Raw genomic sequence first — 13,078 nt, forward strand, 5'->3', positions numbered from 1 at the left:
ATGATCTTCTCAGTTTGCATTAAATACCCAAGGAGAGGTCTTTTTATCTTGGCTCCAGGCAGGCTCTCAGCTTCCATGGTTCCTCTTCCATGGTCCCAGCTCTTGCCCGAATCTATCCAACTGCCACCTGGGTTCAAAGGCAGACAATTAGCTTCTTGTGCAGTTCCTGTTCCATACTGAAGCTCACAGTGTCTAGTCCACTTCAAGTCCTTCACAGTTTCTGTTCCTGGGAAGACAAAGTTTACAGTAACATTCATTCACATTTCCGGCATCCTCATCAATTCACTTTCTGCCTGAGAAATCAACATCGACCCAACAACAAGGTCTGAGACAAAGTAACATCAAAACAGACAGACAAAATATCAGCACGTCAGTCAGGCTTCCTCCCAGTTCTCCTTTCTTCTTATTTCTCAATTACCATTCCTGGCAGTTCTGGCTGTCTCTCAGAAGTCCTCAGCAGCTCCAGCTGGCCCTCACAAGTTCTCAGCAGCTCTCAGAAGTTCTGCTACCACAAGTTCTGTTCTCAAAATCTTCTCTCTTCTCATTTCTTAGCTTCTCAGCCTCCACACTGCTTGCTCCCAGAAGTTCTGGCTCTCTAGCTTGAGTTTTTCTTTATATAACGTATTAGCTCCTCCCTGTTCCAGCCCTTTCATGTTACATAAGCAAGTCCATCCCACTGTGGGATTCACAAGTTCTGGGTCTTAATACTTGACACAATCATGAACTTGGAACAAGGTGCTAAGTACCTGTTTGATTGCAAATACAAGGGGCAGGGAATATCTTCAAATTCCCATGGTCATTATAGACCTTTTCATCAGGAATGTTTGGAAATCTTCTATTCCATTAAGGCTCATTTCCCCCTATAGGATTAAACTTAGTTTTGTCATATAGGTTATATTTGATCAACCTTTATTTCTTCTGGAGTATCATATTATAAGCTCTTTTTTATTGTGGTAATTGCTAGTCTTGTATGATCTTTCCTGTGACTCCTTGGTATTTGAACTCTTTTTTTTTGGTTGCTTGCACTATTTTATTTTTAAAATTGTCCTGGAAGCTCTGGATTTGGGGTATTATGTTCCTGGAAGTTTTCATTCTTGGAGTTTCTTTCCAAAAGTAGACTGACTTTCCAAAAGTTCACTTTGTTCTCTAAAAGTTCACTTTGTTCTCTGGGCAATCTTCATTTTTATTTCCCTGAAATATAGTGTCTTGATTTGTTTTATTATCATAGTTTTAAAATACTCCTATAATTCTTAGATGAACTCTCCTTGATTTCTTTTCCATGTCATTTGGTTTTTATGCTATATTTATTATATTTTCTTCTTTTTTCCAATCTTTGGTTTCATTTTAATTTTTTATGTTGTCTTATTTATTGTCTTATTACATGTCTAGATCATTTTAATTTTCAGGGTATTTCCTTCTTGGATGAGATTTTCATGATCTGTTCTAACCTTTCTAGTTTTTGCATTCAAAGTCTCATTTCCTTTCTTCCAGGTACTACCAAAGTCTCTGGGGAAAGGATATATTTTTTTTTCTCTCAGCAAATCCTAGAATTGGCAAACATACTTACTACTCTTTATGCTCAAGAAGTACTTTTAAAAACAGGGTCTATTTGGTAAAATAGTCTTTGTATTATTTTCAATAAGACCCAACCCTCCTCAAAATTATAAAATGACATGAAATTCATTTATGAAGGGTCAATTCACCTCTTTGTGTCTTTTCTCTTTCTCAGCAGAATTCTTTCTTATTCACGCCCCCAATCCTCATAAAACACTAAATTGTGAAATGACCTAAAAATCATCAAGTATTCCTCCCCTAGATGAAGAAACTGAAATCCAGAGAGATATATTGATTTAACCAAAGCCTCAAAGTAAATTAATGGCAAAGCTGGTACTCTACCCTAGGTTTGGGAACTTAATAATCTAGTACTCTTTACATAATAACACATAGTAGTCTCTCCTGTCTTTTACTCTCTCTCCCTATCTGTTAGGGCAGATATTATTCAATTTTTATACTTGTGTATACAATAAATAACATAATGCCTTACATAGCAAATAAGTAATTAATTTTTGTTTAATTATTTTCAGAGGCTTCATTCACACTAAAATATAAACTACAAATGAAATTTCAAGGTGAGAGACAATCGTAACACAAATATCCCTTAAAGCATTTTCTATTTTAACAGGTATCAAATCCTTAACCAAAGAGCCAAAGCTCAGACTGAAGAAATTCAAGCAATAATCAGTAGCTGAGGAAGGATTTGGAGTAATGTCAGAGTCTTTGAAACCATAGCAAGGAACGATCAAGCTCTCTCTGCCTCAATGCTATTTAGATTTTAATTCCGGAAGCACTATTATGATAGTGATAATCTTTGAACTGATGATCCTTATATCCTAAGTTGGTGTGCTCTGTGATTTTGGTCTTATTCACAACCTCTAAGAAGTTTCATGTTTGCTACCACAGTTCAAACCTAGCAAGTGCTTTGGGGGGCTGCCTCAAAGAAGCTAAAGGCTAACTCCAGATGACCAATTTTTGTTTTGGTGACTCAGTACTTACTCATTACCTGGTTTAGGATATACTGTCAGAAAATAGATTGAGAGGAAATATCTGCAATTTTTGGCAAGGGGTGATGATTTTCATTGCATTTTTAGTCATAAAATTCAAACAAGAACAAAGGGTCAATATAACCTTGTGGTTGTGGTTAGGAATAGTCTATGACATTTGAAAGATCAAAGTAAACAATTCCTTTAGTCAAAATTTCAATGAATTCTAGTTCTGTCCATGAAATAAATGTATGAACTTAAATAAAATACTAGAAATATAAGCCCTGTACACTTGGAGCTTTTAGAGAGATGGAGAGACAAAAGTGAGAACCTCAGGTAGGTCTCCTTTGGTACAAATAAAGAATCCTCCAAAGTGGTTGTATATATTTGAATTTGTACTATTCAAAGTTATAATTACGGAAATATGAAGTATGAATTTAAATAATGTGACCATTTCAGGGGATTAATTATTCATACTAATAGGCTAGCTGTATTTAGGACTTAAGAAATTAGCTGGAAGAGACCTTAGAAATTCTTAGAATGCTTAGTAACTCTAAGATCCCTTTCAGATTTAAAATTCTGAAATTTCAAACTGAAAAATTTCAACAATGATTTAAGGGCTGAATAAACATTTTTGGATCATCCAGATTCTTTGCTTTTCCTCCCTCAGCTTCTTGGCAACCATCTTTACGATATTTTCCCCTTTGGTAGGACTTGAATCACAGTGGAACTGGGTCAGAACAGAAGGTGAAGCTGAAATTTACCTGGTTTCCTATTTTTTTTAGACACTGATGAAAATATTTGGTGACAGAGAAAGGGGCATATTAAATTAGCTTTGAAGCACATTTTATCTACAGAATTTTTCTATAATTGTCATTAGCATAAGTAAGTTAGAATATACTGTTGAGAGGTCAACTTAAATGTGCTAAAAAATTGAGTCAGAGAAACTCCAATTCAAATGTGTTTTTTTTCATGCTTCATAAGCTCTTTAATTTTAAATAATACTCTCCAAGACTATCTTCTTCTTCTTCTTCTTCTTCTTCTTCTTCTTCTTCTTCTTCTTCTTCTTCTTCTTCTTCTTCTTCTTCTTCTTCTTCTTCTTCTTCTTCTCCTATTATTATTATTATTATTAACTGGGAAATATCAAGTTATACAACATTGGAAAAAGTCTCAATGGACCTCAGTTTCCTCATTTTCAAAAATGTCAATGTAGAAATGCATGAGGCATTTGGGGGTCATGGTGTAAGAAGCCAAAGATTGAAAAAGAAAACCCTCTTAGGGGAGAAATGAGAGATAAAAATGGAAAATTACAATGAGATCATATTGTGAAGGCATTGAATATCATGTTAAGTAGTTTGGGCTTAACTTATAGGCAAATGCCAGTAAATGTTCTTCAATAGGGGAATAACAAGATGACAACTGTGAAAATCACTGGAAATCATAGAATTATAGAAATGAAAAGAGTCTTCAAGGATCCTCTAGCCTAACCTAGAAGGAGACACCATTACATCACATTCAAGAACTGGTCAATCAAATCATTTTGATTGACCAATCAGAATGATTTTTTTCTTAAAAACCTTCAGTAAAAGGGAAACTACCCACTTTCCATGGTAAACTATTCTACTTTTGGGCAGATCTAACTGTTAGGAAGCTCTTCCTAACATCAAGCCTAAATTTGCCTTTCATTCATTGCTCTTTGTTCTGCCCTCTGGAGCCATATAACATCCCTACAAGTATTTGATCACAGTTATTATGTCCCTCCTGAGTCCTCACTTCTCTAAATATCCCCAAGGAGTCAAGGCCTTCAATAATCCTGGTTGCCCTTTTCTTGATACTCTCCTGGTTTATCAATGGCCTCTCTGAAATATGATGCCCCAAGTGACTACAATACATCAGAAAAATCTGATGATAACAGAGATCAATAAAATTGTTACTTCCCTATTCCTAAACACTCTTTCATTGCAGCCCAAGATCATATTAGTTTTTTTTTTTGTATTTGACATCAAATTATCAACTCAAATTAAGCTAGAAACTCATTGAAACCTACAGATTCCTTGCAGACAAATTGCTACTTAACCGTACCTTTTCCACCTAACACTTGTGAGGTTAATCTTTTGAACCCAAATACAAGACTTTGTATTTATTCCTACTGAATTTCATCTCATTAGTTTTAGCTCAGTGTTTAAGCTTGTGAAGATTTTTCGATCTTCTGTCACCGTGTGTTAGTCATAACTCCAAGTTTTGTATCATCTGTAAATTTGATGAACATGGCATCTATTCTTTATCCAAATAATAAATATGATAAATAATACAGGGACAAGTATAGATCCCTGGGGCACTGTCTTGTAGACTTCTTCCTGTTCAGCTGTTTTTTAACTATTAGTGAATAATTTTTGAGTCTGGTCATTCAGTTGTATTACCATTTAGCCTACATTTCTCCAGATTTTCCAAAAGAAAATCATGAGGTATTTTATCAAATGCTTTGCTAAATATACACAATCTATAATGTTTACCTAATATACTCATTTAGTAATCCTGTCAAAAAAAGCAATAAGATTAGTCTGGAATGTCCTGGTCTCAGGGAAGCTATGCTAGTTATTTATAATCATGGCTGCCTTTTTGTAGATGTTACCTAGGCTTCTTGTGAATGAAATGTTGAATTTTCCCATGAATGTGTGTTAGAAAGACTATCTGCTGGTGGTATGCTTAATAATTTGGAGTGGGGAGACATTGCTGACTAAAGAATGATTTTTGGCAGTAGTCTCATTAAGTAGAATATAATAGTCTATTGGTTCAAAAGCTATTTTAGTTATAAGAATTTCTTTTATTCCTAGTTGTGTTGGTTTTGTTTCTCAGTGCTTTATAGATAACAGATATTTAATAAATGATTATTGAATGACTGTTCAATGTGACATTAGGTGTGTCATAGATACACACTGATAAAATGTTAGTATCACTGTCATCTAGGTTAGAGATTCTATAGAGGAAGTCTTCGAGAAGTGGTGAATGCTATTTTTTTTCCACTACTCATGCCAAAAAATACACAAAGAGCTGTGTCTCACCCCCAATAGAACTTTCCTCAATGGTGAAGATGACAGTCCATTCACATTTCCTCATCTTGAGCAACTCTTGTCCATGTCCTCCCATAAATCCTTCAAAGTGGATCTGCCAACATGTTGGGTATCGTGGATTCTGGTTGAGTGCATAGGCATCAGTTATCCTTTCTTCTCACTACATAACTGGCCCACTTCATTTTCTGGTTATGCCTTTATTCTTCATGCCACTTCTTTGCAATTTTTCATGGTTAATTGGCTACAGTTGACTCACTTCCACCATGGCCCTTTCTATCTCCTTTTGGGTGACCTATAAATTTAATTCTTGGGAGACCGGCATTCAGTCAATCAAACCATCAATGCTTTTGTTGTTTGACTTGTGAGTCATAGACATACTACATTACTGAAAGAATGCTGACCTTAAAAAGTTGGGCCTTTGTTTCAGGCAGAAATTTGAGCTCTCTAAAGGCAATTTCCCAAAGCCAATCCAGTCAGATCTCTTCTTATTATTCCATTATGGATGCAATTTATCTTCCATGTCCAATATCTAATGTATTTATAAGAATAATAATAAAAATATGCCACCTTTATATATATTTCATGGTCACAAACATATAAAGTGACAGGCTATGTTAAAGCGAGTTATGAGTGGAATTCATCTTTACAAAAGCACCATTGCTCATTTTGTTAATACAAAGTCTTACAGAATAGTTGGTCTTAAAAAGACAACTTTGATTTTAGCATCAACTTTTCGGTATTGATTAGAGATATGACTATCATGCCTCAATTCTATTGATTGCTGCTTAAAAAGCCATTCTACTTGTTACTAGTTTTTCTAGAACTTAATAGGAATAATGGGAAAATCTATTAATTATTTTATTGTTCTTCAGATAAGTAAATTATTGGTCCTTTCCTATGTGGTGGACTTAAAACAATCAAGTTTAGAAGGTACATGTTTCTTAGCACAATGGAATATTTAGATATACGTTGAAACTCGGATTGATCTGTGATTTCACTGAAATAGATCACTCCTCCATTAGGGAAGATGAAAATCTCTCCAAAGTCTTCCTTTCCTGAACAATTCTCATCAAAGTCCATCTATTAATCCTTCATGGAGGATCCACTCAATTATTTGAAGGCCTTCCTATGCTCCTTTTAATATCCAAAGGACATAAAAGTAGTACACAGACCATATTTCTCTATGACAAGCTCACCTCCTTCACCAATCCTGCATATTTTTTGATGATGTCTTTTATGCTAATCACCAAATGGAAACCATTCTTGACAATATGCTGGAACATACCATGTTCTTTGGGCCTTTCGATTGCTATTTGGGCAATCTTCAGTTGCACTTTTTATGAGCTTGTGATGTTACATGATTTATAGCCATATGAAATCAAGAGACCAACCACCAGTCTCTTTTGAGATATATTTGAGGTATTCCATGATTGTTTCTTACCTAAAGAATTTGGGGGTTTTTCAGTGAGGCTGAGAATTTTGAGTAAGTAAAGATTCAAGCTGCATGTTTAGAGAATATCAGGGCAGGGAAGTAAAATAAATTAATCAGGCATTATATCTGTAGAATTCTTTACAGTATCAAAGCATTTTTACATGTGCCATTTCATGAGAGTTTCATAATTACTCTGAAGCAGGCAGGTCAGTGAAAGGGCAGCTTAGGGGGGCACAGTGGATAGAGTGCCAGACCGAGAGTCAGGAAGACCCAAGCTCAAATCTGGCCATAGGCACTTACTAGCTGTGTGACCTTGAATAAGTGACTTAACCCTCTTTGCCTCAGTTTCCTCATCTTTACAATGAGATGAAGGAATGGCAAACCACTGCAGTATTTCTGCCAAGAAAACACCAAATGGAGTCATGAAGAACTGGACATGACTGGAGTGACTGAACAACAACAGGCAGGCCAGTGAGTGGCAAAGTTGGAATTAGAGCTCAGGTTTTGGTAGGCTTGGCCCAGTTTTCTTTCCCCTCGTCATGCAAGAAAAATGAAAAGTGGAAAAAAAAGAAAATCTTGTCCATTCGCTCCTAACCCTTTAATAATTTTGTTCAATTTTTTAAAAATGAGTTAAAAAGCAAAATAAAAAATTAACTTCAAAATAGTCCCATAACAGTTGGTGAAAGACTCACAATCTTATAAATTTTCCTCAGTTTTCTGTATATTTGAGGTTATGAGTCCTTTATCTGAGAAACTGTCTATAATCCTCCTCCCCCATTTTCTGTTTACCTTCTCATTACCTTGGTTTTTATTTATACAAACCCTTTTTAATTTAGTATAATCAAAATTATCCATTTTATATTCTACAATGCTCTCTCTCTTATTCATTCATAAATTCTTTTTCTATCCATAAGTCTGATAGGTAATATGTTCCATGTTCTTCCAGTTTACTTATGATCTCTCTAGATCTAGGGCAGTCATATAGCTTGTAATTAATTGGTACAAGATAATTGGCATATACCTAGTTTTCTGTCAGTTTGCTTTCTAGTTTTCCCAAAAATCTTTACCAAATATTGAATTCTTATCACAAAAGCTTAAATCTTTATTTTTCAAAGTCAAGGTTTACTATAATCATTTACTACTGTGGATTACATATCTATTCTATTCCACTGATCTACCATTCGATTTCTTACCTAGTACCAGATAGACTTGATAATTACCATCTTATGATACAGTTTAAAATATGGTACTAATGACCTCTTTAACATTTTTTCATTAATTCCTTTGATACCTTTAATTTTGTGTTCTTCCTAGTGGCTTTTATTATTTTTTTCTAACTTAAAATAATTTTTGGTAGTTTAACTGGGATGATATTGAATAAGTAAATTAATTTAGGTAGAATTGTCATTTTATTATATTAGCTCTGTCTACTCATGAACAATTAACATTCCTCTAATTATTTAACTCTAACACTATTTGTATGAAAAGATGTTTTTATAATTATATTCATAGAGTTCCTGGGATTATTTTGGCAGGTACACTCCCAAGTCTTTTACATTGTCTATGATTATTTTAAATGAACTATCTTTTATTATCTCTTCTTGCAGGGCTTTATTGGTGATACAGGAAATAATGATGATATATGTGGGTTTACTTTATATACTGCTATTTGTTAAAATTATTAATTTTTTAAACTAATTTTAGTTGAAACTAAGATTGTCCTATTATACTATCATCTTGTCTTTAAATAGATAGTTTTATTTTCTCATTGTTGCTATTGCTAGCATTTCTAGTACAATATTAAACAACATTGGTAATAATGGGCATCCTTGTTTTACTCCTGATCTTACTGGGAAGTTTCCTAGCTTATCCCCATTACAGCTTAATGCTTGCTGATGGTTTTAGGTAGATGATTCTTATCATTTTCAGAAAAAATTCATTTATCCCTATGATCTCAAGTGTTTTTAAATAGAAATGAATCTTGTATTTTGTTAAAAGCTTTTTCTGCATCTGTTGCTTTTGTTATTTATGTAATCAATTATGTTAACAGTTTTCCTTATTTGAACTAGCCCTGCATTCCTGTAACCCACTTGGTCACAACATATAAGCTTTGTGATATATTGTTGTGATATCCTAGCTATTTAGGATTTTTGCATCAATATTCTTTAGTAAAATTTGTCTATAATTTTCATTCTCTATTTTTCTCTTCCTGAATTAGGTATTAGGTATACTTGTTTTATAAAATGAATTTGGTAGAACTCCTTCTTTGCCTGTTATCCCAAATAATTTTTTTTTAATTTTAGAATTAGTTGTTCTTTATACGTTTTGAATTCACTTGTAAGATCTTCTGCTCCTGATACTTTTTTCTTAGGAAATTAATATATGAATTGTTCAATATATTTTTATAAAATATTAAGATGCTCTATTTTCTCTTTGGTTAGCTAGAGTAGTTCATATTTTTATGAATATTCTCCTATTTCACTTAAATTGTTAGATCTATTGGCATATAATTGGGCAAATTAACTCTTAATAATTGCTTTAATTTCATTTTCATTTACCCTTTTCATTTTTTATTAGCAATTTCGTTTCTTCACTTTAAAAATCATATTAACCTATTATTTTACTGGTTTGCTATATTATTTATATAATATTTTAATATATTATCACAACCTCTGGTGATATTTAATTCAACATTTTGTACTGATATTCATTAGATATTGTTCTAACAAGGACACTAAAAAGTTTGAGAGTGTCAGGTCAAAAGTCAGGAATACTCATCTTCGACTTCTGACAACTTTCTATCTGTGTGAACCTGTATAAATTACTTAACCCTGTTTGCCTCAGTTTCCTCATTTGAAAAATGAGTTGGAGAAGGAAATAGCAAACCACTTCAGTATCTCTGCCAAGAAAACCCCAAATGGCATCATGAAGAGTTGGACATAACTGAAACGACTGAACAACTTTTCCCTAACACAGCAAGAATATGACACAAAGATCAGTGGTCTTTAGCCCCCCTCCTCTCAATCTGGAAATGTGCCTGGTTAATACATAATCAGGTGTGGTGATTTCTTTGGTTTCGAGTACTTATCAAATCTGAGAGGCACAGACTCCACACAGCTGGGACTATTTTATGCCTCTTGACCAAGAAGCAGTGCTAGGGAATTGCTAAGAGAGGAAATTGTGTCAGGGAAATAGGAGCTGAAGGGGAATCATGTCAAGAAAACACTATGCTGATAGGACATTCTACCTAAGCTTGGGAGTCAAGCAAAGTGGTTGTCACTGCTGCATCTTGTCCTCTCCTTAGCAGCTCACTGCCAACATCTCTGGTTTAGTCATGGTAGGAAGAACCAAAATGACTGATGTCAAAGAGACCAATTTCAAGGGCAGAGAATTTGCTTTTATTTAAAATCTTCATCAAGGAGTCTTCTTTAATCACGTTACATTATAAAATCTGAAAGCAGTTAAGGATCATATAGTCAATCAAGTATTTTCAAATACTCCGAATTTCACTCTCCATCAAGATAAAAATCAAGGTTAACATCAAGTTAAAAATCAGGTTAACATCCTCATAAACATCACACTCAATCCAGATCTCACACTCTTTGACATAGGTGACAATCACAAAGTAGGCTGTATACACTAGAGTATTGTCACTACAATCATTTACCAATGTCTAATTTTAAAAGACATAGAGGAAAAATCCTAAAATATATCTTGGAGTGATTTATCTCAGTTTAAATACAATAGAAAATTTGGGGAAATATCTTCTTATGGAATTTTCAGTTGTGTCAATATAACTTACATTCAATATTCAGCTAATTGGATGATCTAGTGGATTTTCTCTTGTTTACCTTGAGAGACAGATGAGTCAGCAGAGGCTATAGAAAGAGCAAATGGAATGGAAGTGAATTGCAGAAGGAATCGTGAATTATTACAGCACTAAGAGAATATCCCCCTCCCCCAAAAGGTTTCTTTAATGATAGATCTATTCCTCATAATGGAGGTGGTGGTAGATATAGTGATTCTTATAATGATTAAGAATATGACAGCTATGAATACGATTACATAAAAGATAACATTTCCCAGGTGATATTGATCATGATGGAGAAATTCCATCCTATAGTCCAAGATGCTATGAGGAATTAGATTTTTAAAATTCTTTTGGAATTTATCCAACTTTTTAATCTCCCTACCTTTCAAAAAGAAACTTAAAAAAATCTTTTATTTAGAATTTAAATTTTATCAGTTGACATATTGCTGTTTTTACAACTTTTATTATACTCTGAAACACTATAATCACTGTACTTTTGAGTAACTATATTAAACAAATTAAGTATATTTTATATAATTTTTTTACAAAAGAATTTTATACAATCAAATGAGGAAAGAAATGATTGATAGTTTTCTAAAGCTTGTTTTGTGTGAATCATCACATATGTACTGTAAGAAAAAAACTCATTTTGGGGAATGCTTTTTTTCTTCTGTTAATTGCCTATTTTTAGGAAAAACAGTAATGGATATAAAACTTCAGTATGACCTGTAGAAAGTTGGAAACTACAGAAGAAAATTGATTCTTGATCATATTTTTTTAAAAAAAAATTGAACACTAAAAATTAGGTCTATCTCACTGCTGGTATAAGTTTTCACTTGACAAATGTGGCATCTGGGTGAAGGTGGCAGGGAGCTGGGTAGACATCTGGGTCAGTAAATAACTGGAGGGCCGAACAGAACATAAAGGCAATGACAACTTGGTAGCTTTATTATAAATCTGGGAAACTGACACAAAATAGAAAATATCCAGCGTATAGATCATGCTGTCTGATGAGGCTTTACAAATAGCTTAAGAAAGAAGGAAAGGGAAAGGGAAAAGTGACAGGAAAAGATATACCCAAATGAATTCATAATTCCAGAGAACAAAGAAGAGATGAGGCTTTCTTATGTGAGCCATAAAGAGAAATAAAAGAAAACAATAGAATGAGAAAGACAAGAGATCTCTTCAAGAAAATTAGAGTTATTAAGGAAATGATGTTTCATACAGAAATGGGCATGATAAAAGACAAAAATGGTAGCAGCTTAACAGAAGTAGAAGAGATTAAGAAGGCATGCCAAAAATATACAGAAGAACTATGCAAGAAAGATCTTAATATTACTGATAAACATGATGGTGTGCTTTACTGATCTAAAGCCAAACATTTTAGAGAATGAATTCAAGTGGGCCTTAGGAAGCATTGCCATCAATAAGGCTAGTGGAGGCAATGGAATTCCAGCTGAACTATTTAAAATCCTAAAAAATGATGTTAAAGTGCTGCTTTCAATATACCAGCAAATTTGGAAAACTCAATAGTGGCCTCTGGATTGGAAAAGGTCAGTTTGTGTCCCAGTCCTAAAGAAGGGCAATGCCAAGGAATGTTCAAAGTACTGAGCAATCATGCTCATTTCACACACCAGCAAGGTTATGCTTAAGATGCTGCAAGTTAGGCTTCAGCAATATGTGAACTGAGAATTACCAAAAGAACATGCTGGCTTTCAAAGGGGCAAAAAACTAGAGAGCAAAATGTTCATAATTGCCAGATTATGGAGAAAGCAAAGAGATGAAAAAAAAAAAAAGAAAATCTACTTCTGCTCCATTGACTACACTAAAGCCTTTGACTGTGTGATCACAACAAAATGTGTCAAATTCTTAAAAAGATGGAATACCAGATCACCTTACTTGTATCCTGAGGAACCTATATGTGGGCCAAGAAATAACGGTTAGAACCAAATATGGAACAACTGATGGGTTTGAGGTTGGGAAAGAAGTATGACAAGGCTATATATTGTCAACTTATTTATTTAACTTATATAGCAGAGTACACTATATGAAATGCCCAGCTGGACAAATCAAAAGCCAGAATTAAAGTTGCCAGGAGAAATATCGACAATCTTAGATATGCATTGTGAGAGCAGAAAGTGAAGTAGAATGAAGAAACCTTTTGATGTGGGTGAAAGAACAAAGTCTAAAAGCTAGCTTGTAGCTTAACATTATAAAACAAGCA

General features: G+C 33.9%; 1 long non-coding RNA gene across 6 annotated transcripts in view; it reads right to left on the minus strand.

The window, feature by feature from the left end:
• Window positions 1-91: 91 nt before the first annotated feature.
• The window catches only part of LOC138144450 (uncharacterized), a 186,934-nt gene continuing 173,947 nt past the window's right edge, over window positions 92-13,078 (minus strand). For 4 of the 6 annotated variants that reach the window (XR_011163963.1, XR_011163962.1, XR_011163960.1 and 1 more), the window contains one exon: window positions 10,419-10,921. This is a non-coding gene — a long non-coding RNA (uncharacterized lncRNA). Of the gene's footprint in view, window positions 227-10,418; window positions 10,922-13,078 lie in introns of those variants that run through there. The other 2 variants (XR_011163961.1, XR_011163959.1) reach the window with 2 other exon arrangements.

The sequence above is a fragment of the Petaurus breviceps genome, unplaced genomic scaffold, assembly GCF_028583685.1.
Source record: "Petaurus breviceps papuanus isolate PSGF00001 unplaced genomic scaffold, PetGlider_PUasm1.0 90700, whole genome shotgun sequence".
Lineage (NCBI taxonomy): Eukaryota > Metazoa > Chordata > Mammalia > Diprotodontia > Petauridae > Petaurus > Petaurus breviceps.